We start from the raw sequence: 7,096 nt of genomic DNA on the forward strand, positions 1-7,096 counted from the left end.
CATCTTAGGCAAAAGAAAAGACTACAAATCCACCATTGCTGTGGTATCTTATTACAGTAAATGATGGATAGTTTGAAATTATTACAGAAAAAAATAAACCCAGACCATTTTGCCTAGAGCTTTTCAACCACTTTCCTATCTTTTCTTTTCTTTTTTTTCTTATTCTGTTCATGATTAGGACCAAAGAATGCTCTTCTTAGCCTCTGAAAATGTTTTCCAGCATTAATATGTAAATTTAAACTGCCAGCATTCCCGCAGACCCCTGAACAAGTTGTAATTGCTCCCAGTCTGTCTGGTCTGAAGTTAAAAGGTTTAGAAACTGAGTTAACTAGCATTTAATATTTTCATTAAGTCACAAAAACAGGTTAAAACTATGGCTGTCTAGATATTCCCCTAGAATATGGCCTTTTGACCTCCTGACTGACTTTCTTTTTGAAACCCCTCTCTCCCTGCTCACACTGATAGCAAAGTGAAAAGACTGTAATGCTGAAAGGCCTCAGACACAAGGGGTCAGTAGTGTTCCCAAGCGTTCACAATGGGGAGTCCATGCTGTTGCAAGCAAAGGATTAGGCAAGTCGAGAGGTTTGAGGCTGCCAGTTAGAAGCTTTCTAACGCTTGTTTTCCTCTGAGATGATCACATTTCTTACAGCCTCAGACAGCGGACTATAGTTGACAATAACTTAACTAGTAAAAAATCATTTTCTGTAAAGAAGGTCAAGGAGATCCACTAATTTTCTTTTGAATTAGAAAAGAGGGAGATAATGCTAGTAGGGTTCTTTGTAAGGTTATGCATCAGCCACAGATCTCTGCCCTGACTTCTGGCAACTGCAATTATGACCATAAATTTTTAGGCCTTCCCACAAGAACTTCTGATTTTTTTTATATAATCATAATTTCAGTACATGGTGCAAGAGCCTAAGTTATCTTAATTGTGTCTGTTTAAACTAAAATGTCTGAGCAGGAGGGTACTTTGCTTTTTGTTTCTATTCCGTCATCATCTTACATGGAGGGTTCTTTCCAATGAGAGGAGATGAATGTTTTCTTGGCTGTGTTCCCTTCGGCCTGGTGTCATTCCTCCAATGCTCCTAAACCAAGCCGAGTTGAAAACTGAAACAGTTATCCCCAGTGATAATCAAAGAGACAGGTAATTTAGCAAAGCAGATATTTGGCCTGGATTAGATAGTAACGATTGCCTTAACCCTGATTTGCTTGTGACCTTAGAAAATGCGGTGCTTTACTACGTCTTTAAAAGAAAAGATAACCTGACCTGGCTGAGTAGTTCAGTTGGTTGGAACGTTGTCCTGATATGCCATGTTTGTGAGTTCGATCCCCAGTAAGGGCACATATTTTTAAAAAGAAAAAATAGATAACTTTGTTAGCATCTCAAATTTGACATACATCAAGTTTATTCCAGGTCTTGGCCAATTGTACCTTAGATTTGGTTTATATAGCTCTGAGCATACACTCATTTATTTAATATCTTGTTTCATGTTTACTCATGAAAGGAACATGTGTACATTTGGAGCAAACAGGTGAACTCTCAGCCCCTTAGCCTCAGCCTTGTGGCATTTCTTTTCATCCTGCCAAAAGTACGGTGATTTATTCCTCTGCAGGAAAATAGCATGAACAAGATCCCACACAAAGGAGCGTGGGTAGACATGCCTAAATCCACTTCGCATTCTTAGGAAGGAAAATGTGGGCTCCGTCTTTTAACTTGTGAACTTGGAGAAGTGAGAGATGAGCGTGTGCTCGCTCATGTGCATGCCTCTTCTGGAGTTGCTCCCACAAGGCACTAGGACAGCCGTGGGCAAACTACGGCCGTTTGAAATGAATAAAACTATTGAAAAAAAAGACCGTACCCTTTTATGGAATGATGTTTACTTTGAATTTATATTAGTTCACACAAACACTCCATCCATGCTTTTGTTCCGGCCTCCGGTCCAGTTTAAGAACCCATTGTGGCCCTCGAGTCAAAAAGTTTGCCCACCCCTGCACTATGACCTCCCACAGTGCTGCTCTTGCCAGAGTGGGAGGTTGATTGTGCCAGGTTCATTTTGTTCCAATCAAAGCACCGGACAAGGGTGTGCACTAGGCCCTTTTGGTTTGAAAAACTCAAAAGGTGCTTTCCCTAGTGGGGATTATATCTTGAAATTTATGGGAAGAAATCATGTTTTGGAAAAATCTTAATGACAGTGTGGGATCAGGAAAGTTTCTATCTGCTACCTCTTCTAGTTATGTCATTTATTCTTTCCTCAGACATTTACTGAGGGCTGATATATGCAGACACAATACTTGGCTCTTTTTGTCAAATTTTCTAAAATGGTATTGGGTGGAATCCTTTTTTTTAAAAAAATGAGACTCTTCAGTGTTTATATAGATAATAGCTATCCAGCTGCATTGCCAAGAGGTTTATTTTACAGTGATAAAATTGTGTTTTACATAGACCTCACAATAAACAAAGTTGTTACTCTATCATGGTTAGCTGGGTTCTTAGAAACATTATTTCAGCTGTGTATCTATCTAGAATAGTATGCTTGGAAATAATCCTGATCTATACAATTTGATCTAAGTGATCTCTTTCAACTATGATTTTATCTCATCTTTTAATCAACCTTGTAAACTGTATGTCTCATTAAAATATTTATGTAATTAAGTTGTTTTGGAGAATATTAAATGGAGAGAAAGCTGGAATACTACTGTAGGGGAGGGAAAATATCTTTCCTCTACCCTTTTATGTTCTTGGCTGAGGTTCCTATAACAAAAGACAGATTAACACAGTGGTTCTCAACCTGTAGGTCGTGACCTCTTTGGGGGTCGAACCACCCTTTCACAGGGGTCACCTAAGACCATCGGAAAACACATATATAATTACATATTGTTTTTGTGATTAATCACTATGCTTTAATTATGTTCAATTTGTAACAACAAAATTGGGGGTCACTACAACATGAGGAACTGTATTAAAAGGGTCGCGGCACTAGGAAGGTTGAGAACCACTGGATTAACAAGAGAAAATCATACAAATTTATTTAATATAAGTTTTATGTGACATGGGAGCCTTCATAAAGAAATGAAGACCCGAGAAACAAACCTGAGTGTTTTTAATGCTAGCTTTTTATTTAAAAAAATTTATTCCTCACCCAAAGATATGTTTATTGATTTTTTTAATAGGAAGGAGGGGGAGGGAGAGAGAGAGAAGCATCGATGTGAGAAACATTGATCAGTTACTTCCCATATGCACCCTAATCTGGGATCAAACCTGCAACCTAGACTTGTGCCTTTACCAGGAATTGAATCTACAACCTTTTGGTGTACAAGGCAACACTCCAACCAAATGAGCTACCCAGCCAGGGCTATGTTAGCTTTGATGAAGAGTGGAAAGTCATAGAAAGATGTGATAGGGCAAAGGCAATGGGAAATAAAGATCATAATATGAAATGTAGTAAACAGAGGAAAACTTAGCAACATCTCTTTGTTCAGATTCCCCTCTGTGTCCCTTATCTTCGAGGTAAGGTTCTCCTTTCCTCCAGGTATTGGGAAGGCACCTCTCATGAAGGCTTTATGACCTGTTGCAGGGGAAAGTCGAAAGTCCTTCCTGCCCCTGTCACTTCTCAAATTCCTTCATCTTCAAATGCCAAGTTGCCAGATTTTGGGGTAGCATGTCCTGAACCTATATCATTTCATTTCTAGTACTAATTCTGCCATTCTTATACTTAATTTTTACCCCATTTTCTCAAGTCATCTTCCAACTATTCATGTAGACATTTTTGTGAGGAATGGTTATTAACTATATAAATTACTTTGAAACTACAATATAAGGAACTGTATAAAAGCTAAATAGTACCACTTGTATTTAAAACCTTAAACACTTTAAGATTAATAAATAAAATGGAGGCATTGTGTTTGGTTTGACTAAAGGAAGCTTGTGTTCATATTCTAGATATTTGAAGTAATGGGAAATAAAGATCATAATATGAAATTAATGTGGTGAAAAGGCTGACAATTCTGTTACTCCTGTTTTTCCCTTTCTTGGAGGTGAACTAAATTACTTTTTCTGTTATATTTTCTCTGAATGTAAATTGGGCTACAGAGATCTTATAATAACCCAAGACATCCTAATGAAAGAATATTTGTGTGTTAATATTACAGTCTGCCTCTGCAGGGTGTCATGAACAGCAGAAATGGAAGGCAAATTAAAACTGGTCCCTTTATCTCTTGCAGACACTGTAGCCCCTTTAGCGCGCTGCTTCCGTCTCCTTCTCTGAAAAGAAATTAAGTAGAAATTGCCTGCTCAGAGTTTTAAAAAATCACAAGTGTCACCTGGGTGCTTTCTTAAGGACTCACTCCTCTTCCCTGTGAGCTGTCTTCTGTTCTTTCCTAAGAGAGCTTTTCTACTTATTGGTGAAATGAGTGTCCCGTTCTTTTCTGCCTGTATTTAGCCACCAATTAGTAGATGAGCAGAAATGCTGCATGCTGAGCGCGGTGCTAGGGGCGCGGAAGAGGCTGACACTAGATGCTGCAAGCTATAAAAGCGCCTTTTTATCTTCCAGGAGAGGTCCTCGGTAGGTTGCTCTGCCCCCTGGAGCCTGGAGCTATTTCAGTCTAACTACTCATTAAAGTCAATCTGAGATACTGCTGAAGCCTTTGGATTCTTGAAGTGATTTGCCTCCACTTGAATTCAGCTAAAAATAGTTCACTTTTACTCCCCACAGGGCTGCTCCTGAGTTATATGAACTCTCCCCTCAGCCTCCCACCCCACCCAAAGTATTGATGTCCACAGCAAGGCTAGCTTCTTATTAAAGACCCAGGACTATTGCTGTGAATGCGTGCCTCACTGCAAGAAGGACAGGAAAGGAAGAACCCAGTGAAAGCTGAGCCCAAGAATGTGAGATAAGAAATCAGGACTGCCCGCTGGTGTGGCCCTGGTTGAGTGTCAACCCATGAACCAAGAGGTCACTGGTTCAGTTCCTGGTCAGGGAACATGTCTGGGTTGCAGGCTTGATCCCCAGTAGCGGGGTGTGTAGGAAGCAGCTGATTAATGATTCTCTCTCATCCATGTTTCTATCTCTCTATCCCTCTCCCTTCTCTCTCTCTAAAATCAATAAGAATATATTTTAAAAAGAAATCAGGACTTTGGTAAATAAACACACACACAAACCCACAGATTTTCTTTTCCCCTCAAGTAAATTATTTTTAAAAAGAAAAACCCAAATTATATGTAAAAATTGATGAGAGTGTAGAGTAATGTGCCATACCCCTCCAAATAAATTACCTACTATGCCTTTCCATTTGGAAAACATTGTAGACTTAGTAGGTGGCCTTGGAGCCATGGGCAGGAGAGTGAGCATTTCTCTCAAGCTGGAGCCAGCCCTGACAGAAGGAAACTCATCTCATGTTTACTTAGAAATAAGTGCAAGAAGGATCGATTTATTTCTTAAAACTTATAAAACCATTCATCATTACTGCATGTGCGTCTGATCACCTACAAACCATATATGTACTGCATCCACAGACACAATGAAAGAATTGGGGTCAAAGACCCTAACCAGCAGTTCTCAACCTGTGGGTCGTGACCCCTTTGGCGGTCAAACGACCCTTTCACAGGGGTCGCCTAAGACCATCCTGCAGATCAGATATTTACATGACGATTCATAACAAGAGCAACATGACCGTTATGAAGTAGCAACGAAAATAATTTTATGGTTGGGTCACAACATGAGGACCTGTATTTAAAGGGCCAGAAGGTTGAGAACCACTGCCCTAAACTGTTCTGTAAATGATCAAAATAATTCTAGACTGGCAATATTACACCAGTTTTCCATCGCATCCATCAAGGGCTTTGGGGAAAGTAAAGCTCTTGTTTGGGAGCTAAAGCAAGGCGGCTTAGGATGAGGAGAGCAAGACTACCATTTATGTCGTTTCCATCAGAATGGAAAATGCCTTGATCATAACTGCTGTGATATATTAGAGTGTTACTCAACAAATATTCACACCTCCGTCCCTTGGGGTGGAATAGACTCCCTCACCCCACTGTTTAGGGCCTGGCCATGAAACCATTTGGTCAAGGGAATGTTTGTGGATGTGACTCCTGGAGAGGTCTTCAATGTGCGTCCACAGTTTGCCTTGGGACTCTTTCTCTTCTGCCATTCATCAAAAGAGTATGACCCAGGTAGAATCTAGTCCAAAGAGAATGAGGGGACATGTGGAGCAGACAATCCCAATCTTCAGCTAAACCCTGCTGACCCCAACCCAGCCCAGCAGTCATAGTCAACCCGTGACCTGAAGTGGCCCACACTAGGCAATTCACAGATACCTGAGCAAAATAACTAATGCTTGTTTAAGCCACTGAGTTTTGAGGTGGTTGTTATGCAGCAATAGCTGACTGATACACCATTCTTGTTCCTTTTTAGTCCATTCTCCATGCTAAAGCCATAGTCATCTATTTAAATACAAATCCAACCATGTCACGCCCTTGTTTAAACCTTTCAATGGTTCTCATTACTTTTGGAATAAAGACCTATGAAGTTCTCTAGATTTTTATGTATAATAAAGTCCCACGTACTTGGAGCTGGAGATATGAATAAGGTATGTAATTCCAACTGGTGCCATAGCTAACGTGAGGGGTAGGGGTGTGCCTGCCTTTCGTAGTGACCTCAGAACCTCTTGGTGAAACCGCAGCCTTGATTGCACATTGCAGAGGGGCATCAGTCAGCATGTGCAGGGGTCCTGTGAAGTCATCCGAACTAGCTCTCAACCCCAACTGCCATTTGCAGCTGCTGGTGACAGTGGCTCTGCTCTAAGCCACTTTTTAACTATTGCATTTTTTTCTGATTAGATTTTGTAACGTACTTGGGTGTTTACGCCTATGAGTTTTTATGTACTTTTGGTGATGTTTCGGTTTTACATCCTCTTCTAACGTCAGGAAAGTGCCACTGTTTGTTTGCAGTCGTATTGTGTAACCAGCCTACCGCGGCTTCCATGTACAGTACAGTAATTAATATTGTGCAAGTGTAAAACACTTCTGTTATGAAAGCAGTGTCTGGAAAATAAGAAATTATTAAAATGGTTACAAAATACTAAAAAAAAAAAAAGACCT

General features: G+C 40.1%; 1 long non-coding RNA gene across 1 annotated transcript in view; it reads left to right on the forward strand.

The window, feature by feature from the left end:
- Nucleotides 1–3,979, forward strand: part of LOC132231709 (uncharacterized) — a 319,045-nt gene extending 315,066 nt beyond the window's left edge. The window contains exon 2 of the long non-coding RNA XR_009452121.1: nucleotides 2,986–3,979. This is a non-coding gene — a long non-coding RNA (uncharacterized LOC132231709). The remainder of the gene's footprint in view (nucleotides 1–2,985) is intronic.
- Nucleotides 3,980–7,096: the final 3,117 nt, after the last annotated feature.

Source organism: Myotis daubentonii, chromosome 3 (assembly GCF_963259705.1).
Source record: "Myotis daubentonii chromosome 3, mMyoDau2.1, whole genome shotgun sequence".
NCBI classification, from domain to species: domain Eukaryota; kingdom Metazoa; phylum Chordata; class Mammalia; order Chiroptera; family Vespertilionidae; genus Myotis; species Myotis daubentonii.